This window comes from Scyliorhinus torazame, chromosome 13, assembly GCF_047496885.1.
Source record: "Scyliorhinus torazame isolate Kashiwa2021f chromosome 13, sScyTor2.1, whole genome shotgun sequence".
In the NCBI taxonomy this organism is placed as follows: domain Eukaryota; kingdom Metazoa; phylum Chordata; class Chondrichthyes; order Carcharhiniformes; family Scyliorhinidae; genus Scyliorhinus; species Scyliorhinus torazame.
The window spans coordinates 179,779,582-179,804,425 of NC_092719.1; positions in this window are offsets into that span (position 1 = coordinate 179,779,582).

Sequence of the window (24,844 nt, forward strand, 5' to 3'; positions counted from 1 at the left end):
ACCCGATAGAGACTCCTAGCCATCGACCCGTATCAGCCTTTTGAATCCCGCAGGCCAGACCCAATTCGATAGACCATTCGTTTCCCTGACCTGGTGGGCCATCCCCAAAAGTTAAGTATTAGCCAGTAGTGGTAGGTTTTGATATAGACAGTAGGATTATTGTGTAAGTATTTATTGCTGTACATGATAAATGACCGTTGATTTCAATCTTACTAAGCGGTGTGCTGACTTATTAATCATAACTCAAGCTTGAACCACGTGGCGGTATCCGAAAGATACCTGGCGACTCGTGAGCAAAGGTGACATAATCAGAGCTAATAAAACTAAGGTTAATAAGAGCAACACCAGCCTCCCCGAACAGGCACTGGAATGTGGCGACTAGGGGCTTTTCACAGTAACTTCATTTGAAGGCTACTTGTGACAATAAGCGATTTTCATTTCATTTTCATTTACCATGACAACGATGATAAATTTTTGTTGAATAGTGAGATGGAAGCCCGATCTAACTGCCTCCTGTGATCTAACCGGTTCCCCAGTAAATGGTCATGCGGGCACCGATTAGTACAATTGCGGACCAGGCATCATGGCACCTGAGGTCTCCCAGGGACATGGAAGAGTGGCACCCTGGCTCTCCCTCTAGCACCTGGGCACCTTGGCACTGCCACCCTGGCACTACCAAGGTGCCCATGTGGTGCTGCCAGGCTGACAAGAGCACTGACATGATTTCAGGGTAGCAGTGCCTTGGTGCCCAGGTGCCAGGGTAGCACTGCCAAGGGTCGGGGCCTGAGGAGGGCCAAACCCATAAAAGGAGGGATGAAGGGGGTATGACGGGTAGGGAGGTGGAGGGTGAATATGAAAGGGCCTCTGAAAGGTTGGGGGGGGGGGGTGAAGGGTGGGGGTGCTGAATGGGGGAGCATGAAAGGGGCTTGGGAAGGTGTGAAAAGAGGGGCCCCCAGCAACTCCATAGTGGGGTATCCTCACTTGGGGGAGGGGGATTGGGGGATAATGCCCATGTGTGTGGGGGGGTGACATTGTCCATGGATTGGGGGTGTGGGGAACCCTCAAGCTCACTTAGAGATCGGGGTACCTTTACAAAATGGTGGCCCGATCTCTGAGGAGCCGATCTGGCCAGTTAGTTCAGTTCCCCAGTGATGAAAATAATTCCAAGTGTGGGCTAGCCCAGAGAAGAATTCCCCAGGGTCCACAAAATTGATTAAATGTGGTTAGATCGCGGTGGGGAGCTCACTAACAGAGTCCGGGTGAAACTCCCAGCCAATCCATCCTGAAATGACACTTAGAAACCTTTCCTTTAGTTTGTGCCCAAGGTGTCTTGTGCACAGTGTTCAAAAACTTATTTTTCTTCAGTGAGAAAAGGAGATGAAAAGTTCCGTATGCTGCTTCAACTGAGCACCTCAAAGTGTCACATGTCACCCATCCCAAATTTGGTGAACACCAGCCAGGTGAAGCACAGAGCACTAGTAAGGAAGAGCAAATACAGGGGAAATTGGAGGTGTTGCACCTCCTGTCTTTGACTTAGCTCATTGGAACCAACAAGTGCTGAACCAGACATTTATATCTCACATGTCTTGCTTACGAATATTTGGTCCCCCAATATCGTCAGTTCATGCAATTATTCAAGAATGTGCCAAATTGCCTGTATGTATGTATGGGATGTTTGCAGAAAGGCCCACAACCCACAGCTGTGCAATACAGGGTAAGTGGGATTAAATGTCCTTGGACTGCAAATCATATCTATCCTTTCTGCCTTAAACAGATAAATCAGGCCCTCGTCATCTTTTAGTTGCACAGTAGTCTCCTCCCATAGGAATGTCAAATCCAGGTGAGCCATCAACAAGATAACATTCCTTTGCAATAACTACTCTGAAACTATCATTCCAGTGTGTATTAATTGATACTTCCTGAATGTTTTGAAACAAACAGGCCACAGATCAAGTGCTGTAAACTGTAGAATAGATAGGTGTTTGATGGCTGGCACAAGCATGATGGGCCGAAGGATCACTGTCTATGAAATCTCAATGACAATGACTAAAAGATAAAAAACTTTGTAAACCTTTACTGGACAAAATGATTCAACAGTGAGATGGGAAAGAAAATAGGGCGGGATTCTCCCATTTGGCGGCTGAGTGTCCACCCCGTCAGAAACGGCATCGCGTTTCACGACAGCGTGAACGGGCCACTGGGAGTACCGATTCTGGCCCCTATAGGGGGCCAGCACGGCGCTGGAGCGGTTCACATCTCATCCGACACAAACTGTGCGCCACGCCAACCCGCGTATGCGCGGTGGCCTCCCTCAACGTGGCGGCCCCGACGCAACATGGCACAGGAGTTCAGGGGCTGGCGCATAAGAAAATAGGCCCGGGGAGCAAGAGGCAGGCCCGCCGATCGGTGGGCCCCGATCACAGGCCAGGCCACATCGGAGGCCCCCCCCCCCACCGGTGTCGGAGCCCCCCTCCCGCCCCCCACAGGCCACCACCCGACCCTGCGCGCAGAGATCCTGCCGGCGGCAACCCGGTGTGGACGGCGCCGGCGGGACTCTGCCTTCTCAGAGCGGCCGCTCGGCCCATCGCGTAGAGCGGCCTGCGACCGGCGCCGCGCCAAACGCACCGGCGTCGGGGTGGCGTGGTGTGGTTGCGGGGATTCTCCAGCCTGGCGTGGGACTGGGAGAATCCTGCCCACAGCCTTTGGAACCTCGATACTTCGAAACATTAGCCATAATATTTTTTTAAAAATAAATTTAGAGTACCCAATTCATTTTTTCCAATTAAGGGGCCATTTAACTTAGTCAATCCTCCTACCTGCACATCTTTGGGTTGTGGGAGTGAAACCCACACAAACACGGGAGAATATGCAAACTCCACACGGACAGTGACCTAGAGCCGGGATCGAACTTGGGACCTCGGCGGTGTGAGACAGCAGTGCTACCCACTACGCCGCCGTGCTGCCTAAATTATCCTAAATATGAACAAACGTGTTCAGTTGTTTTTCGGGCCAGGTCCTATATAATGGAGAATTCACTATCTAGCACTGTTTAGTGAACCTAACAACTATAAAAGGATAATGGGTGGAATTTTCCATTTTCCTGACTAAGTGTCAACTCAGACAGGGAAAGCAGTGTGTAACCAATAGATTTTTCCCGCCATATGTTTTGACACTTGGTCAAAAAAGACCCTGGAGGTGGGTCGCAAAAATGCACAGCAACAGCAGCCTTCCAGAGATCGAGGCGTTGTTTTTAAAGGACGCCCGATCTGAAACAATAAGAAAAAAACTTCACCCCCACCCCGGCCACATGGACAGGGGAATCCTCCCCAACAATGAATGATGAATTAAGTTAAATCCCCAACTTACTTGTTAGGGGGCCATCGAGCTCCCCTCACCCCACCTCATAAGGACAGGGCACCCCCATCCCCGGCATGGGAAACCTGTCACCCGGGCACCTTGGCACTGCCAGTGTGGCGTGCTACCCAAGCACCCTGCTGGTGCCAGGTTGGCACTGCCAGGGTGTCCAAGTGGCACAACCAGGGTGCATGTGTGGCAGTGGCAAGGTAGAAGCGGGTGTGCCAGGGTGCTATCCTGTCCACAGCCCAACCACCAGGTAACCTCCGACATCCTGGGAGACCCTCCCAGGTGCTGTTACACCTGCTGCACGTTTGTGTGGACCAGTGCTAAATGGTGCCGTGGAGTGGTCTCCCAGGCACGAGCGTTCAATCCCGGGCCTTGGGAGGCTCCAATGCAGACATATTTAAGTGAGGCTTACTGTTCTCGTGAGGCATCCCGAGCGTCACAAATCTCGCCATGTCCGGAGTCGGGTGCGACGAGGCTGTTAATCAGCCCGTTAACTCTATTTCTCTCACCACAGAAGCTGGCAGACCTGCTGAGCTTTTCCAGTATTTGTTTTTAAAATTCCAATCTGCAGTTGGCCGATTACAGACCAACTTCTGAAGTATGAAGAAACCATGACACAGAGCTGCATCTTTTCGACAATGAATGATATGTGCTTCATGATGGCTTAAACTTTAAAAATCAAGTCCTTTAGCATTTAACGTATTTTGGCAGGCTTCTCTGCCATTCTTCACCCGAATTCTAAGAACCCTGCAAGTGTTTTCATGCTTATCCCTCAAGTGCACGCTTATGGAGAGATGGAAGAGTTATGTTGTAGCACAGAAGAAATTCCAAGAAAACTGGATGGTCAGATCTTTCCTTTTCTTAATGTTTATTCCTTTTTCAGTTATATTAGTTCCTCTGACATGAAAAATGTCATTCGGGAGAAAAGTAATATCGGCGATGTTTGGTATCCAGCATGAGTAACAACCTTTTGCAGGTTCCAGCTTTCAGTTGGACTTGCGTCCAGTCAGAAAATATAGGTCATTTTGTCAAAGCCTTAAACTGTGTGACTGCTGAAAAATTTCAATGTCTACGCTACGATGCTTGTTTCATCTTGTAATGACAGAGCTGTGGTCACAGTTTCGAAACCACTGAAAAAGTGATGTCACTGAAAAATTGTTGCCAGGATATGTTGGGCGGCACAGTAGCACAGTGGTTAGCACTGTTGCTTCACAGTGCCAGGGACCCCGGTTCGAATCTCAGCTTGGGTCACTGTCTGTGCGGAGTCTGCACGTTCTCCCCGTATTTTTTTTTTTTTTTTTAATTTTTTATTCTCCTCCATTTTCACATTTTCTCCCACATTTACATCCATCAACGATAAACAATAATCAGCAAGATATGTCAGTCCCCATAATAACAACAACGATCCCATCTACCCACCAACCCCCAAACCTCAACCCACATGTTTACATAAACAAATGACAAAAATAAATCAGGGATTACCCGTAGTCACCCTTAATCTTACACAGCTCCCACCCCCCCCCACCCCGCACCCCCCCACCCCAGGTCTCCAGCTCTTCCCGTCCACTGCCTCTTGTAAAACTCCTCCCCCTACCCTCGGTTCCTTCCCCCCCAACTTTCGACCCCGGCTAGACCACTCGGACCCTGTTCTGCCAGGCTCCGATGGCCGCAGCCCCTCCCCCCACCTCACTCCCATTCACTGGCCGACACACACCGGCCAGCGTGGAGGCCCCCGCCCGGGTCCCTTTCCCACTTGCCCGGCCCCAGGAAAGCCCAAAGATCCCCTTTTAGCCCACAAACCCCACCTATCCACCTACACCCCAAAGAACTCTCATTTCGAGTGAAAGTCCCGTCCCTTCCCTCGTCCAAATATATACCACCTTGGCTCCTTTAGTCTCTACACCCGCGCGCAGTGATACAAAAAAGAAGAAAATACAGTCATGAGGTTACATCGGCACATGGCCATTCCTCAGTTTGTCAGTTCTGCCACAGACCTTCTGCTTTCGCAAACTCCTCCGCTGCTTCCGCCGTTCCAAAATAAAAGTCCCTGAGCTTGTAAGTCACCCTCAGCTTCGCTGGATATACAATGCCGCACCGCACCTTGCTAATGTACAGTGCCCTCTTCACCCGGTTGAAGACAGCCCGCCTCCTTGCCAGCTCCACCGTAAAGTCCTGGTACACACGTATACCAGCTCCAGCCCACTGCACCACCCGCTTCTGCTTGGCCCAGCTCAGGACCTTCTCCTTCACCCTGTACCTACGGAAGCACAGTCACTGCCCTTGGTGGCTCACTCGCCTTTGGTACAGGCCTCCACGACCAATGAGCCCGATCCAGTTCATATCGGGAGGGGTCCTCCCCCTCTCCAGTAGTTTTGCCAGCATCGCGGCAAAATACTCAGTCGGCTTCGGTCCTTCAACTCCTTCGGGCAGCCCCACAATCCTCAAGTTCTGTCGCCTGGATCTATTTTCCAGGTCTTCCATTTTTCCTCACAGATCCTTGTTAGTATCCATCACCTTCCGCATCTCTTTCCCCATCGAGGCAAGTTTTTTTTAAAATATATTTTATTGAAATTTTTTTCCCTGAGCAACATTTTTCCTGCTTACAAAACAAGCGAAACGATAACAGTAACAAAACAGAAATGTTTAAACTTTTTAACAATAATAATAATAGTAGTAATAATATACAAGTAACAAAACCTCGTACTCTATTGACCTATACTCAACTGCCTCCCCCCCCCCCCCCCCCTCCCCCCCTGGGTTGCTGCTGCTGGTCATCCTTCTTCCCTCTAACGTTCCCCTAGGTAGTCGAGAAATGGCTGCCACCGCCTGGTGAACCCTTGAGCCGATCCTCTCAGGGCAAACTTTATCTGCTCCAGTTTAATAAACCCCGCCATATCGTTTACCCAGGCCTCCAGTCCGGGGGGTTTCGCCTCCTTCCACATGAGTAGGATCCTGCGCCGGGCTACGAGGGACGCAAAGGCCACGACATCGGCCTCTTTCGCCTCCTGCACTCCCGGCTCTTCCGCAACTCCAAATAGAGCTAACCCCCAGCCTGGTTTGACCCGGGCCTTCACCACCTGCGAAATCACTCCCGTCACTCGCTTCCAATACCCTTCCAGTGCCGGGCACGCCCAAAACATATGTGCATGGTTTGCCGGGCTCCCACCACACCTCCCACATTTGTCCTCCACTCCAAAGAACCTGCTCAATCTTGCCCCCGTTATGTGTGCTCTATGTAGCACCTTAAATTGAATCAGGCTAAGCCTGGCGCATGAGGAAGAGGAATTTACCCTGCTTAGGGCATCAGCCCACATACCCTCCTCTATCTCCTCCCCTAATTCTTCTTCCCACTTTCTTTTTAGTTCGCCCACCGACTCCTCCCCCTCTTCCCTCATCTCTCTATAAATCTCTGACACCTTGCCCTCTCCGACCCACACCCCTGAAAGCACCCTGTCCTGTATCCCCTGTGTCGGGAGCCGCGGAAATTCCCTCACCTGTTGTCTAGTAAACGCCCTCACCTGCATATATCTCAAGAAATTCCCCCGGGGTAACTTATACTTTTCCTCCAGTGCTCCCAAGCTCGCAAAAGTCCCATCTATGAATAAATCTCCCACCTTCATAATTCCCAACTGGTACCAGCTTTGAAATCCTCCATCCATTCTTCCTGGGGCGAACCTATGGTTGTTCCTGATAGGGGACCCCACCAGGGCTCCCCGCACCCCTCTCTGTCGCCTCCACTGTCCCCATATGTTCAGTGTTGCTGCCACCACCGGGTTCGTGGTGTACTTTTTCGGTGAGAACGGTAGCGGCGCTGTCACCAGCGCCTCTAGACTCGCCCCTTTACAGGACCTTCTCTCCAGCCTTTTCCACGCCGCTCCCTCACCCTCCATCATCCATCTACGTATCATTGCCACATTGGCGGCCCAATAATAATCTCCCAAGTTCGGTAGTGCCAGTCCTCCTCTGTCCCTACTGCACTGAAGGAACCCCCTCCTTACTCTCGGAACTTTCCCTGCCCACACAAAGCTCGTAATGCTCCTATCTATTTTATTAAAAAAGGTCCTGGTGATTAAAATAGGGAGACATTGAAATACAAATAAGAACCTCGGGAGGACCATTATCTTAATTGCTAGCACCCTGCCCGCCAGCGATAAAGGCTGCATGTCCCACCTCTTAAAGTCCTCCTCCATTTGTTCTACCAGCCATGTCAGATTAAGTCTGTGCAAGGTTCCCCAGCTCCTAGCGATCTGAATCCCCAAGTATCGGAAGTTTCTTTCCACTTTCCTTAGCGGTAAGCCTTCTATCTCTCTACTCTGGTCCCCTGGATGTATCACATATAATTCACTCTTCCCCATGTTTAGCCTATACCCCGAAATTCCCCGAACCTCCTCAAGATTCGCATAACCTCTATCATCCCCCCCGCTGGGTCCGACACGTATAGCAATAGGTCATCCGCGTATAACGAAACTCGGTGTTCTTCTCCCCCTCTATTCACCCCTCTCCATTTCCTGGAGTCTCTCAGCGCCATGGCCAGAGGTTCAATTGCCAGCGCAAACAACAATGGAGACAGCGGGCATCCCTGTCTTGTTCCCCTATATAATCGGAAATACTCCGATCTATGTCGACCTGTAACTACGCTTGCCGTCGGTGCCCCATAAAGTAGTCTAACCCAGCGAATAAATCCGTTCCCAAACCCAAACCTCCTTAACACTTCCAATAAATACTCCCACTCCACCCTATCAAATGCCTTCTCTGCGTCCATTGCCGCCACTATCTCTGCCTCCCCCTCCACTGAGGGCATCATTATCACCCCTAATAGCCGTCGCACGTTAACATTCAATTGTCTCCCTTTTACGAACCCTGTCTGGTCTTCGTGCACCACCCCTGGGACACAGTCCTCTATCCTCGATGCCAGCACCTTTGCTAGCAGTTTGGCGTCCACGTTCAATAGTGAAATAGGTCTATAGGACCCATACTGCATCGGATCTTTGCCCCTCTTCAAAATTAACGATATCGTCGCCTCCGACATTGTCGGGGGTAGTGTCCCCCCTTCCCTGGCCTCATTGAACGTCTTCGCCAGCAACGGGGCCAACAAGTCCACATATTTTCTGTAGAATTCCACCGGGAACCCGTCTGGCCCCGGGGCCTTCCCTGCTTGCATGCTTCCCAGTCCCTTAGTAACCTCGTCCACCTCAATCGGCGCCCCCAGGCCTGCCACCGCCTGCTCCTCCACTTTCGGGAACCTCAACTGGTCCAGGAACTGCCGCATCCCCTCCTCTCCCTCTGGGGGCTGAGACCTATACAGTTCTTCATAAAAGGTCTTAAACACCTCATTTATCTTTCCTGCCCTTCGCAGGGTGTCTCCCCTTTCATCCCTAATTCCTCCTATCTCCCTCGCTGCTGCCCTCTTTCGCAGTTGGTGCGCCAACAGGCGACTAGCCTTTTCCCCATATTCATACCTCCTCCCCTGTGCCTTCCTCCACAGTACCTCCGCCTTTCTGGTGGTCAGAAGGTCAAACTCGGTCTGGAGTCGTCTCCTCTCCCTGTACAGCTCCTCCTCTGGGGTCTCTGCAAATTCCCTGTCCACCCTTAAAATCTCCCCGTAATCTATCCCTTTCCTTGGCCTCTGTTTTCCTTTTGTGGGCCCCAATAGAAATCAGCTCTCCTCTGACCACCGCTTCCCATCGAGGCAAGTTGATCACCGTGCTGCAATAACGTCTCCTCCACTTCCTTCAGCGCCTCCCCTTGCTCTCGCACCTCCGCCACTGTGCTCGCCACCTCCGTCCTCACCGGGGAAACCGCCGCCTCCACCAACACACTCAAAGCCTCCCTCATCTCCTTCCTCACCGTCTCCATGCATTTCGCAATCTGCGCCAACTGCTTTTCAAATTCCGCAGCCATCACCTTGGTTATTTCTTCAGCCGTAAGCAGTGCAGCCTTCCCTGGTGCTCCAGCCTCCATTTTTCCTGGTGACCCCACGGTGACCTTTCCACTCCCCGACGGACCTCCAGCTGATTTTTTTTCGGCCGTTTTTCTGCTCACCCTCGACATTTGTCTTTGGGGGGTTTTTCCCTCCTGTGTCTTCTCAGTGCCTCCTCCGTGCCTTCTCCCTTCTTCTGCCGCCTCCGCGGACCCTGGGACCGTGCTTAAAGCCCCGAAATTGCCGTTCCCGAGCGGGGGCTCTCCATTGTGCGGCCGCCTCCCGCCCACCGTCACCGGAAATCCGTTCACCCCGTATTTGCGTATCGTCCTCTGGGCGCTCCGCATTTCTCCCACATGTCTCGAAAGACGTGCTTGTTTGGTGAATTCGACATTCTGAATTCTCCCTCAGTGTACCCGAATAGGTGCCGTAGTGTGGCAACTAGGGGATTTTCACTGTAGCTTCATTACAGTGTCAATGTAAGCCTATTTGTGACACTAATAAAGATTATTATATTCCTTGAATATATTATATTGATTTGAAAATTTGTATTTCTTTTTATTAAATGGAGCTTCTGTAAGAAAGTAAGTGGCAAAGGGCAACTGCAAGTAGGCTACAGGAACTGAATAAAACAATGCAGCACAAAGTAGAAAAACGTGAAGCAGCATTTTGGAACGTAACCTAAAGCTAACTTATTCAATAAATAATAGATAGAATGTGGCCTTTTGATTTGGCGACAATCCATCTTGGGAATCACACAAGCTGTGAATTACATAACCTACCACCTGGAATGCTGCTGTACTCTTCTCAAATTCATACAATCCAAATAATGGTATTCAGCACACACTTTACCTGGCTGCTTCCTGTATATTTAAATTTTCTTTCAAAATTTAATGAAACCAGTATAAAAGAACTTACATTTCTTAAGAATGTATAAATTAACAAATGTTTCCCAAGCACATGAAACATATTAAGGTTAAATCAATGTATAAAAGTCATTAATGGCTCTTAAACCTGCTGATGAAAGGTTATTATTAATGTTTATTCATAAATACCTGAAGTTCAATTTAAAATCCAGGTAGATTTCATGTCTTGATGCCATTTAGTTGTAATTTTAGGCCCATTTATATCTTTCAGGGCCTCTCTCCTTCCTAAACTGGGCCCCGCAACAATCCATGAACTCTACAATCCTCCAACTCTGGCCTATTACACATCAACCACTCCTTTTGCACCACCACTGGTGGCTGTGCAGTCAGCCGACCGCATCTTAAACTCTAGACTTCTCTTGCTGAAGATCGCCACCTCCCTCTCCTCTTTTAAGACTCTCATTTAAAAGCTCAACTGTTTGACTAAGCTTTTAGTCACTCCTCTTAATAGCTCCATCTTTGGCTCATGTTTATTTTTTATCTGCTTCTGTGAAGTGCTTTACAATGGTTTTTCTACATTAAACATGCTATTGAAATTAAATTTGTTGCTCGTCATGAGAGTTTAGTTTTGCCAAACCTGTGGCTACTTCTGAGGTATATGGCAGAAGAAACATACCTAGATTTTGGTTATAACCAATTTTGTAAGACACAGACAGGATTTTAAGCTTCAGATGATTAGAAATTAATCCTTTAATTTAGTTGTATACTTGAGATTGAATTCTAAGTATACATTATTACACCTGCTGTAAAATATAAAAATGCTGCTTTAAACAAAACAAGTTGGTGTAGAGATAAGCTTCATAATGCAAGCCACAATATTTTTATATGTTTGTATATATTTACTCAATCACAGGATATGGACGATGTTGATAAAACCAGAATTTTTCTCCATTTCTAATTGCTTGGTAGCGGGCCACCTTCTTGAACTTGAACGACAGCTGAATGGTTTGCTGAGCAAGCTCAGAAGTCAGTCAGCCATGTTCCCTCTTTTACTTTCTGTAATTTTCAGGATATTTCTGAGGAGGAAAGAATACTGAACGGAACAGAACTCCCCCAAAAGTAGATGCAGGGATTGCAGGCATCACACAGACTTGGTGCTGTAACGTGGTCTCCATCATCAGTGATATAGGATCACATGACACTGGCATGTGCTGAGAGACAGTTCTCTGTGAAGCCCTTAATCTGCACATAGTCAGAAAAATGTTTAATAAAGGTTAAAGTTCATCATCAGCCTTGCCTCCAGCAGTCACATTGGATCCGAACCTAAGCTAAATCCCACAATGAAGATGGAAGATAGTGGCAGTGATAAAGACAACAGAAAAAGCACAGAGTAAATGGCCCAGTAACTGAAAGAGCAGCAGATGAAATGTCTGCAAGGAAAGGACAGTGCGGAAACAAACATCAATAGAAATTGAAGAAAAGTTAGAGTGAAGAAGAGCCATGGAGAAAATGGTCCCTTTGTCAGAGTGCTTCAACCATGTGGAAGGTGCAGATCAAGCTGAGAAGTGGCAGAACTACCGTCATAAGTTTACCGAGTACAAAACCGCATCAGGACTAACAGACAAACTAGAATGAAACAAGGCAAGTGATGTGTTGGGTGTTCTGGATCACAAACAGGTCACCAACACTTGAAGTGGTGCAGCTCTATTTTATTATAAGGTTAACTATATTAACATACTTGAACTGTGGGTAAATGCAATACCAGCTTTAACTGTTGACCCTTGCCTAGTCCTAACCAGGTGATGCATTCAGCACATGGTAAATGTCTGTGTTGCAGACTGTGAGCTCTGTGCTCCGAGCTGGCTGCTACTAGAATGAGCGGGAACTCTCCTGCCCCCTGTCTTTATAGTCCGTGTGCTCTAACTGGTGATTGGCTGCGGTGTTGTGTATGCTGATTGGTCCCACTGCATGTCCATCAGTGTGTGTGTGTGTGTGTGTGTCTGCACCATAATATACTGGTGTATATTATGACATCCCCCCTTTTATATAAAGAACATGTGCCTGCGTGACAATAAATATTGTGTAGTGAATGTACCTGACTATGTGTGTGCATGTTATTTACATGACTATGTACATGAGGCTAATCTATTTACACGGGAAGAAATAGGATGTCACACCAACAACAAAATGAACATTATATACAAACTACTGGAACGATGAAACAGGATAACAGAACAGATCAAAGTGTCCAACATTATAAAACTCATAAGTCAAGTCTCTGAGGTGGGTGACGAATTCTGGTTGACCGCCTCAAGGGTGGGTCAGGAGCCACCGGCTGAGGAACGGGCTGGGCATCGGCAGAGTGAGGAGGATGCAGAGTATTCGGAATCTCCACATAGTCCAGGTTGGGGACAACAGGAGGGCGTGGCACCGGTGGAGGATCACGTAGTGAGCGTGGAACGAGACGAAGGGCACGCCAGTTGCGGCGGCGAATGGAACCATCTGGCAGATGAACCAGGAACGAGCGGGGAGCCACCTGCCGAAGAATCACAGCAGTTGCAGACCAGCCACCCTCCGGAAGATGGATGCGGACGTTGTCATCCGGCGCTAGAGCAGGGAGATCAGTTGCCCGAGCGTCATGCGCCACCTTGTGTTGTGCAAGAAACTGTTGCATCCGCTGAAGGACCGGAACGTGGTCGAGGTCTGGGACGTGAATGGACGGCACCGTGGTCCTGAGGGTGCGACCCATGAGCAGCTGGGCTGGCGACAGGCCCATGGAGAGTGGGGCTGAATGATAGGCCAGCAAGGCGAGGTAGAAGTCGGATCCTGCATCAGCAGCCTTGCAGAGGAGCCGTTTGACGATGTGGACGCCCTTTTCTGCTTTGCCATTGGATTGGGGGTGCAGGGGACTGGATGTCACATGCACAAAGTTGTACCTGCTGGCAAAGTTGGACCATTCCTGGCTCGCGAAGCAGGGGCCATTGTCCGACATCACAGTGAGTGGGATGCTGTGACGAGCAAAGGTCTCCTTGCAGGCACGGATGACCGCCGATGATGTGATGTCGTGCAGGTGTACGACCTCCGGGTAGTTCGAAAAATAGTCTACAATCAGAACATAGTCCCTGCCGAGAGCATGGAACAGGTCAACGCCTACCTTAGACCAAGGGGACGTGACCAACTCATGGGGCTGTAGGGTCTCACGTGGTTGGGCCGGCTAGAACCGCTGACAGGTGGGGCAGTTGAGCACTATGTTGGCGATGTCCTCATCGATGCCGGGCCAGTACACAGCCTCTCGGGCCCTCCATCGTCACTTCTCCACACCAAGATGGCCCTCGTGTAGCTGTTCCAAAATGAGCTGGCGCATGCTGTGCGGGATCATGATGCGGTCCAGCTTCAGGAGGACACCATCGACTACTGCCAGATAGTCTCTGATATTGTAGAACTGCGGGCATTGGCCCTTGAGCCACCCGTCCGTCATGTGGCGCATGACACGCTGGAGTAGGGGGTCGGCCGCAGTCTCGCGGCGAATGTGGATAAGGCGTTCATCCGTGGCCGGCAGATTGGAGGCCGTGAAGGCCACATGGGCGTCAACCTGGCAGACGAACCCCTCTGGGTCACACGGGGTGTTGACTGCCCTGGACAGAGCATCGGCTATGATCAGGTCCTTGCCCGGGGTGTATAGGAGCTGGAAATTGTACCGCCGGAGTTTAAGCAGAATGCGCTGGAGGCGAGGAGTCATACCATTCAGGTCTTTTTGTATAATGTTGACCAGCAGGCGATGGTCGGTCTCGACAGTGAATTGGGGGAGGCCGTACACGTAATCATGAAATTTGTCAACCCCAGTCAACAGGCCCAGGCACTCCTTTTCGATCTGCGCGTAGCGCTGTTCCGTGTGGGTCATGGCACGTGACGCATATGCAACGAGGGCCCATGATGAGGCCTCATCGCGTTGCAGGAGCACCGCCCCAATGACGGATTGGCTGGCATCCGTTGAAATTTTTGTTTCCTTCGTGGGATCAAAAAATGCCAATACCGGGGCCGTGGTGAGCTTGGTCTTAAGCTCCTTCCATTCGCACTCGTGGGCGGGAAGCCATTGGAAGTCTGTCGTCTTCCTGACCAGGTTCTGGAGAGCTGTGGTATGGGAGGCGAGGTTGGGGATGAACTTCCCCAGGAAGTTGACCGTGCCCAGAAATCAGAGGACCGCCTTCTTATCCGCTGGCTTCTGCATGGCCGTGATGGCTGCCGCCTTGTCCGCATCCGGCAGCACACCCAACCGGGAGATGTGGTCCCCGAGGAACTTGAGTTCCGTCTGGCCGAAGGAACATTTGGCTCTGTAGAGGCGAAGGCCTGGGTCCCGTACTCGTTTGAAAATGCGCTGGAGGCGACTGATATGCTCCTGCGGGGTGGTGGACCAAATGATGATGTCGTCAACATAGACCCGCACACCCTCAATGCCCTCCATCATTTGCTCCATGATCCGGTGGAATACTTCTGATGCCGATATAATCCCAAACGGCATCCTGTTGTAGCAGTATCTGCCAAACGGGGTATTAAAGGTACACAGCTTTCTGCTGGACCTGTCCAGTTGAATTTGCCAGAATCCTTTCGAGGCATCAAGTTTGGTGAAGATGTTGGCCCGAGCCATCTCGCACGTGATCTCCTCGCGCTTGGGGATAGGGTAATGCTCCCTCATTATGTTGCGATTCAGATCCTTTGGGTCAATGCAGATCCGGAGCTCGCCGGAAGGCTTCTTTACGCACACCATGGAACTGACCCAGTCGGTTGGTTCCGTCACTCTGGAGAGCACTCCTTGGTCCTGGAGGTCCTGCAGCTGCTGCTTGAGGCGGTCCTTGAGGGGTGCTGGGACTCTGCGAGGTGCATGAACCACAGGCGTCTTGTTTGAGCAGGATTGTGTAATTGTATGGAAGTGTGCCCATGCCTTCGAAAACGTCGCGGTGCTGGTCGATGATGGCATTGAGTTGCGCCCTGAAGTCCACATCCTGGAAGGCAGACGTGTCCTCTGGAGAGAGAGAGTGTACTCGTTGAACGAGGTTTAGGAGTTTGCACGCCTGTGCACCCAGCAGAGAGTCCTTCGAGGAGCCCACGATCTCAAAGGGAAGGATGGCTTTTCACGAGTTGTGCATCACTTTGAGTTGGCATGAACCGGTAGCAGGAATGACGTTGCCATTGTAGTCCACTAGTTGGCAGGTCGACGGAAGAATGGTTGGTTTAACCCCAAGGGTCTGAAAGGCTGACCACGCTAGGAGATTAGCGGAAGCACCAGTGTCCAGGCGGAATGGTATCTGGGATCGGTTGACCGTCAGGGTGGCACACCACTCGCCGTCTGGATCAATGCTGTGCACCGACAGCGGCTGGTGGTTTTGAATCGGGGACAGCCTGTTCTTTGTTATAACAGCGACTCGAAAAGGCTCCCTCGGGTCCTCGGTGTCACTGGTCTGCGGGAAGTCGGAATCGGACTCGGTTTGGGGGTAGGTTAACTGCTTGCTGCAGGGTTCTTCAGAGGTTTATTTCATTTCCTGGTACAATTTGAGGCATTGTGCTGTCATTCCAGGTGAAGGAAGGTTGTTTTACAGCTTTAAAAGATTTTTTCTTTGATTTGGGAAGTTTCCCCTTTAAATGGGTGTGGTCCGGGGCCTCTGACGTCATGACGCGCGTGACGTAGCACGTAGGAGGCGTTTGCACATGTGCAGATCATGGTTCATTTACTGATGGCCGTTTTCGTGATTGCGCATGCGCGGCGTCGCGTAACTGCGCAAGTGCAGTCTCTTTAGAAAGATGGCCGCCGACCAAAATCATTCTCTGCACCGGGATTTCGGCCTCGAGGTGAATACTGCCGCTTCTCTTACCTTTCCTTGCTGGCTGGAGTGCGTTTTCCTCACAGTATTTGCCGAATTTGTCCAGGACTGCCTGGAAGTCGCTCCTGTTTTGCCCCTTGGAGAACTTGAATTTTTAAAAGATTTCTTCTGCTCTGGCACCGGCGATGGTGAGGAGAAGCTCTGTTTTTTCAGGATCGGCCAGGTCTTCTAGTTCGGCTGCCAGCAGGAAGATTTCAAACTTTTGCCAGAATGCCCGCTAGTTTTCGCGGAGATCGCCGTGGCACTGGAACTGCTGCGGAACCCGGATCTTGAACATCTTGCCTGGGTGTCGTTGCTGGTTGTCACTGTACGCTGAGGTGTGGCTATCTGGACTGAACCAGTTGACTCCTGGTATCATGATGTGTTGGGTGTTCTGGATCACAAACAGGTCACCAACACTTGAAGTGGTGCAACTCTATTTTATTATAAGGTTAACTATATTAACATACTTGAACTGTGGGTAAATGCAATACCAGCTTTAAATGTTGACCCTTGCCTAGTCCTAACCAGGTGATGCATTCAGCACATGGTGAATGTCTGCGTTGCAGGCTGTGAGCTCTGTGCTCCGAGCTGGCTGCTACTAGAATGAGCGGGAACTCTCCTGTCCTCTGTCTTTATAGAGTGTGTACTCTCACTGGTGATTGGCTGCGGTGTTGTGTATGCTGATTGGTCCCACTGCATGTCCATCAGTGTGTGTGTGCGTCTGCACCATAATATACTGGTGTATATTATGACAGCAAGCACCCTTCTCTGCACCATAGGCATTGAAAAAATTTAAATAATTTTTTTTTTAAAAAGGTTACTCTCTGTGTGAAGTTTGCACATTCTCCCCGTATCTGTGAGGGGTTCCTCCAGGTGCTCCGGTTTTCTCCCACGGTCCAAAGATTTTTTTAAATTTAAAGTTGCCAATTTTTTTTTCTCTCCAATTTAGTAGCAATTTAGCATGGTCAATCCACCCACCCTGCACATCTTTGGGTGTTGGGGTGGGACCCACGCAAACACGGGGAGAATGTGCAAACTCCACACGGACATGACTGGGGGCCTGGATTGAACCCAGTTCCTCAGCACTGTGAGGCAGCACTGCGCCACCATTCGGCTCTCCAAAGTCCAAAGATGTGCAGGTTATGTTGATTGACCATGCTAAATTGGCTCTCAGTGTCCCTTAGCGGAGAGGAGTGGATATAGGTAGAGTGTCCTTTCAATGAGGTGGTGCAGTCTCGATGGGCCGAATGGCCTCTTTCTGCACTGTAGGGATTCTATGATTCTATTATTTGCAATTCTCCAGTTATCCTCACCACCTCAGTATCTAAGGAGGGTTGGCCGGTCCTTCTACAACTTCTGCCCTCTTCTCCCCTTATCCTCATTTGCATCTGATTCAGTATTGGAGACTTATCAACCTTATGTGCAGCAGCCTTTCTAACACCTCAACTTCATCAATGTTTAGCTCATCCATTGTTCTCAGCTGCATCCTCTTGCACTATGACTTTGGAAGTACCTTCCTCCTTGGTAAAGACTCTCATTTCGTACCTCAGCAATGCCCTGTGCCTCCATACTAAATGCCTCATTTGGTCCCTACTCAGCCCCGCCCCTCATTTTAGGATGCTCATACTATTTATATACCTATAGAAGAGCCCATCGCTCTGTGCAGAGCTTGGATTTCGTAATTGGCGATCGAGTGGAGAATCCGTTTTGATGCCGAAATCAGTTGCGGCGCCTGTTAGACACATGTTTTGTCTGCTCCGCCCCCTCCAAAACGGTATTATCGTGGTACGCGCCGCACGATGTTGGGACGACCTCAGCGCGTCACCTGAAGGCCATTCCCCCCAATGCTCCGCCCCCGATGGGCCGGGTTCCCGACCGCGCGGTTGACGTGTGGTCTCAGCTGTGCGGGAACCCTGCATGGCGGCTGCGGACTGTGTCCAGCGCGGCCACAGCCAGGCGGGAGCCATGCTGCTGGCCCGGGGGGCTTTTGTGAGGGCTGAGGGAATTGGTCGGGGTGGCCAAGGCAGCACTATCTGGCAGGTCAGGTCCGTGCACGGCTGGCGCCATGTTTTACAGCGTGACCGCTGGAGGTCTTTGCCGTGCACTTGCACAGCCATGGACCCGGCCATTCTCTGGCCGTTTGTTTTGTGGAGGCCGGGGGTTTTACGGTACGCGGCACGACTGCTAGCCCCTCACCGGTCGCAAGATCGGTGAGGGGATGTCGCCGATTTTCTTCACGTAAAACGCCACAGATCCTCTACACTTAGCCTCAGAAAGAGAGAATCTGGCCACATATCTTGGGGAGCACAAATGTAGGCGGTTTCTGGGCAGTGGTTTCGGAGACTCTGTTAGAAATAGTGGGGGTGAGGATGTGACCGTGCCCTTTGGTGGCGATTTTTGGTGTTTCGGATCTGCCAGAGCTGCTGGAGCGGAGGGGCCGATGTTGTGGTCTTCGCCTCTCTAATTACTTGGTGGCAAATCTCACAAAGTTGGAGGTCGGCAGTGCCCCGGGGTCACGGCGTGGCTGGGGAGTTGTATGAATTTTTTTAATTGGGAAGATCACGTTTGCTCTCAGGGGGTTGGAAGAGGGGCTCAATGTAAGATGGACGCTCTTTCTGCCCTTGTTTGAGGATCTATTTGTCGCCAGTGGGTAGTTGGTGATTGGTTGGCGGGAAGGGGGCTTTGGGGTGGCTTTGGGGAGGAAAAGGGGAAAATTGACAAACTGAATCATGTTATGTTTGTTTGTTGTATGTGTCTATTACTGATTGTGCTCGGAATTTAAAAAACATTTTAAAAAAGAGGAAAGGTGACGTGTGGGATCATTGTTGAATCGGGAATTGGGGTTGTGGTCACTGGCACTTGCAGTTGGATGTGTTGACCATGGACAGCTTGGTCAGGAAGGTGTATTTGGTGGCTACTTCCACAAGCCTCCTCCTTCTTAAGGGCAGCACGGTAGCATTGTGGATAGCACAATTGCTTCACAGCTCCAGGGTCCCAGGTTCGATTCCGGCTTGGGTCACTGTCTGTGCGGAGTCTGCGCATCCTCCCCGTGTCTGCGTGGGTTTCCTCCGGGTGCTCCGGTTTCCTCCCACAGTCCAAATATGTGCAGGTTAGGTGGATTGGCCGTGATAAATTGCCCTTAGTGTCTAAAATTGCCCTTAGTGTTGGGTGGGGATACTGGGTTATGGGGATAGGGTGGAGGTGTTGACCTTGGGTAGGGTGCTCTTTCCAAGAGCCGGTGCAGACTCGCTGGGCCAAATGGCCTCCTTCTGCACTGTAAATTCTATGATAATTATCTATGATAATTCTTTTCTGCTGCTCACTGTATACATGATGGCAAGGTTGTGCAGGATGCAGCAAACCCTGACAAATTGTGCTCTTAAGTGTACTGCAGGGCTCCCCTAGTGTTCAGGCTGTGGAAGATTGCTTAAGCATCCCAATGATCTACTTGATGACTTTTTCTGTGGCAGCATTGCTCTCAGTATAATTATGATACGCAGATGTGTATGTGTTACACACCAGAGTCATGAGCCAAGTGGTCAGCAGGTAACTTGCTGCCCAATAATTATCATAAAATCCCTCCAGTGCAGAAGGAGGCCATTCTGCGTTGGCCCCTACTCCAAGAGCACTCTATCTAGGCCCAATCCCCACCCCAATCCCCGTAATCCCACCTAACCTTTGGGCAATTTGCCATTGCCAACTCACTTAACCTGCACATCTTTGGACTGTGGGAAGAAACCGGAGCACCAGGAGGAAACCCACGCAGACATGGGGAGAACGTGAAAACAGGCAGTCAGCTGAGGTCAGAATCGAACCCAGGTCCCTGGCGCCTTGAGACAGCAATGCTAACCATTGTGTCACTGTGTTGCCCTAGCCAGCTCTAGTTTCTCATGGTGGCTCAAACACTGATCGTACAGAGGGCTGGTACAGAACCAAAGCAACTTGATAGCTGCCAGTATACCAGGCATTGACCACATGATGCCCTGAATGTTAATGCATCTCTGAATTTACATGCAGCACCTCCAACATGATGAATGTGCAGCCAGCGATACCCTGCACCATAGGAAAACTATGTCTGCAATACAGAGTGCCAGTGATACCCCTTATGTAACAGTAAAATGACAAACTGGAAATGTCACCTGCTTTAGCCTGGAAGGAGTGCCATGTAAAAAATATTCATGGCCACAGTCACCTCCATAGCAACTGGCCATGTTGTCCTCGTCGTTCTCTGAGCTGCAAAAGGTGACAACTTTTATTAGTGACACAAAAGTCATACACTATTTCCTCAATGAAGTTGAGCTAGAATTGCTCCGTGAAGACCGTGGGTGAATATGACTTGGTGCAAAGCTTTTTTTCCTCCTTTATTTGAGCAACTTGTCCTCCTCTGTGTCACCTCTGATCATTTTCCCTGTCAATCTGCAGGCCACGGGGGGTGGAAAAAAGAGTGCCCATGACTGGGAGGAAGTGGTCTGAACATAATCTTTGAACATTCACCACATGCACACCACTCCCTGTAAATCAGCATGCAGCAGTACCAATCAGTCAAAAATGTGCTCCTTCCAAAGCAGGCTTATGTCCTAACTGGTGACATGATCTGGCTATTTTGCACACTTCCACTGCACATTCTCACTGTTCACACTAACTACCTTCCCAAAATTACATCCACCACATTCTGCACCGAAGTGGACATGCAAGGTGGGAATACTGTTTTAGAAAAAGGCACCTTTAATGCCAAAAATACACATGATAAACAGCCATGATTTGTGGCTGTTTCATGGGGCGCGATGTAACCGAATTGCAACAGAGTCCCATGATGAGTGCGTTTAGCCGGGTGTTTCAATTTAAAAATGGTGTCCCGATCTCTTGATCCCCCTTCCACAATGCGATCCCTGGACACCCCCCTCCCAAGAGCCCCAATTCACCTAGTTCTACCCTCCTCCCCTGCACTCCACCTCACATGTGCAGGCAACCCCAGGCCCAAGCCCCGGCGCAGTCACAATGCCAGTCGGGTATCTTGCCACTGCCAGTTGGGCACTTCCCTGGCAGTGCCACCCGGGTGACAGTCAGCAGTGACAGGGCACAATCTGGCAGTGCCAATGTGCCCAGTTGGCAGCAGCAGTGCCACCCTGCCCAGAGGCCAACCAGCTAGGGGCTTCCGATTCCCTGGGCGACCCCCTTCCGCTGCTGTTACATCTGGTCCCCATTACCGGGAACCAGAACTGAACGGTGCTCACCGGGGGTCTCCAAGGTGAAGGGTTAGATCTCATTACCACAGGTAGATCAGGCAAGATGCATATTAGATTGAGACTAGCTACTCACTCTAATATGCAGATTTACCAAATACTGATTCAGATCGTGACGTCTTGCAAGATCCCGTTTGATTTCGCAAGGCGTGGCCAGCCGGGTAAATCCCGGAATTAACCTCTCCCAGCATCTACTGGCATGTTGCAGCCCATTCTCCTGAATGGGGGCACGACATGTCCATTAGATCGCGCCCATCATCTTACCTGACAATTACTGCGCACCACTGTAGTAATCAATATAACTGCTTAACATAAGTGACAGATTTTGGATTAATCTTAAAACTGTAAAATGAATTTTACACATGCCAACCCTTTGTGTTAAGGTTGACCTGTGAGCTCACCTGCAACACAACTCAGTTTATACTTCCCTAATTGCTGGTCCCTGAGTCTCAAATTTTATGCTGTCAGTCTCACAACTGAGCTAACTCACTAATCCAAATCCTGCCCATAAAACCAAATCTAATGTAATTTGTGAGTCAAGGTTTTTTTTTAAAACATATAATCATGATTCTTTTTCAAGTCTTTCTGAAAACGCCCCTCTTCAGTGATTCATTTGGCATTTGGACATCTGGGTTTCGTGAGTTTGCGCTAAACCCTGTTGACTACATTTTCCTCTCAAACAAGATTTTACTTTGCTTGACTGTTGAATGTGGCAAGTAGAAAGTTGGTGCTACAAATTTTGTGCGTATATTTCAGTAGCTAGATTTATACAGTGTCTTCAAATGGAACGCCCCCTCTGACATGGGAGAATGCTCGCAAGGTTCCTCTTGCTCGACGCTTTGATGACCACATGGGTGCAATCAGTGATGCCCTGCACATGTGGGAATCCAGATATGGAGGTAAAAGCCACTGTGCCTGCAAAGTCCTATCTGTTAGAAATGAATGTACTAATAAATAGGGCGTCGGTGAACTGCAAGTTGCTGTAGTGTGCGCTGCCTGCAAGATGCCATCAAAATCTATTGCTGATACTTGTAACAAGCCAGAGAACATCAGATCTTAAGAACATAATAACTAAGAGCAGGAGTAGGCAATTCAGTCCCTCAAGCCCGCTCCACTATTCAATACAATCCTGGCTGATCTCTTCTCTGCCTCAACTCCACTTTCCTGCCCAGTCTCCATAACCCTTCAACCCATTACTAATTGAAAACCTGTCTATCTCCTCCATAAAATTGCTCAATGTCCCTGTATCCATCACATTCGTGTAGTGGATTCCACAGATTCACGATCCTTTGAAAGAAATAATTTCGCCTCATCTTTATTTTAAATCTGCTACCCCTTATCCGAAAACTATGATCTCCCATTCCAGATAGCCCCATAAGAGAGATAATCATAGAATCCCTATTGTGCAGAAGGAGGCCATTTGGCCCATCGAGTCTGCACCAACCCTTGGAATGAGCACTATGCCTATTCACAAGTTTCCAATCCTACCTATCCCCATAATCACATAACCTAACTTGCACATCGCTGGTCATTAAGGGGAAATTTAGTATGGCCAATCCACCTAACCCGCACACCTTTGGACTGTGGGACGAAACCAGAGCACCCGGAGGAAACCTAAGCAGACTTAGGGAGAACATACAAATTCCACACAAACTGTCACCCGAGGCAGGAATTGAACCCGGGCTCCTGGCGCTGAGAGGCAGCAGTGCTAACCACTGTGCCGCCATGCTACTCGACGTCTACTTTGTCAATACCTTTTTTTATCATCGTATATACCTCACTTAGATCTCCTCTCTTTCTTCTAAACTCGAGATATAGGCCTAAACTTCTCAATTACATAGTACAAACCCCTCATCTCTGGAATCAATTTAGTTAACCTCCTCTGAACTGCTTCTAATGCAACCACATCCCTCCTCAAATAAGGGGACTAAAACTGTACACACTACTCCAGGTGTGGTCTCACCTTGTACAGTTGCAGCAACACTTCCTTAATTTTACACTCTAATCTTTAGCCATAAAGGCCAACATTCAATTAGCCTCCCTTATTCCCTGTTGTACCTGCATGGTAGTTTTCTGCACGAGGACATTCAGATCCCTCTGTATCGAATAGTCTGAAGTTTCTCTCCATTTATATTAGACACCTCTAGATGTGCTCCTTCCAGCTTTGCAGTGATACCCAGTTACCTTGGCAGTGCCACTTCCTATAAGTCCCTAGGGTGTAGGCCATCAGGCTCTGAAGACATGTCGACCTTCAATCTCAATAGTTGGTTTCGTACTTTTTCCCTATTGATGATGATTGTTCTAAGTAGCTCCCTTTCTATTACCTCCGCATTGCCTGTTACTATTGGGATGATACTAGTGTCAAATCAAAAAACAGCACGCAACTGAAAAACCACCCTGAGTAAAGGTCAACAACTAAGGCAACTGCTTCAAGGTGAATGAATAAGTATGTTCAACATCTCTTTACTACATTAACATGAACCTTAGTATCAGCTGGGGCTCAGCTGGTAGCATTCTTGCCTCTGAGTGGATTCATAGAATTTACAGTGCAGAAGGAGGCCATTCGGCCCATCGAGTCTGCACCAGCTCTTGGAAAGAGCACCCTACCCAAGGTCAACACCTTCACCCTATCCCCATAACCCAGTAACCCCACCCAACACTAAGGGAAATTTTGGACACTAAGGGCAATTTATCATGGCCAATCCACCTAACCTGCACATCTTTGGACTGGTTCTTCAAGACTCACTCCAGGACTCGAGCACAAAATCTAGGTTGACATTCCAGTACAGTACAGAGGGAATACTGCAGCATCAGAACTGCTCGTTTACTGTATACCCTGAATATCCTCTCAGGTGAACAAAAAACATTCCATGGCACTATTTTGAAGAAAAGTATGGGGAATTATTCCCAGTGTCTTGGCTATATTTATTCCTCAATTAACAGTACAAAAGAATTATCTGATCATCATTAGCTTTTTGTTTGTGAGAGCTTGCTGTGCGCAAATCGGCTGTCCCGTTTCCTCCATTACAACAGTGACTTCACTTCAAAGATTGTTGGTGCCGACTCGATGGGCCGAATGGCCTCCTTCTGCACTATAGGGTTTCTCTGATTCGATGATTGTCACTTGCAAAAAGCATTTTGGGGTGTCCTGAGATTGTATGAGATGAAAAATAGAGCTGGATCTTACACTCCTCACTGGCAGATTTGAAGGCGGGGCACCTAAAATGAAATGGGTGGCATGCTCACTGCTTACCCGCCCTCCCTGCCCCCTCCACAATTATATGTGTGGCTGGGGAATCAGCAGGTGGCCCCTTGCTGTAATCATTCGTCTGATCCAGCGCGGCACAATCTCTGGGGATTTATGTCATGTGGAAGCAAAGGAAGAAACAGCATACCTCGTAACCAGTCCAGATGAAAAAAACCTTCACTGGTTCACACACATCTAAACCAAGAAGCATAAATTAGATTCAAATCATACACAGAAAGTGAAATAAGAATTTGAAAAGAAAGATGGGAATTAAGAGAGAGAAAAATGGTACAGAAAAAGTGAAAAAGTGTAATGAGAGAAACTGCCCTTCTTGACATTGAATGTGG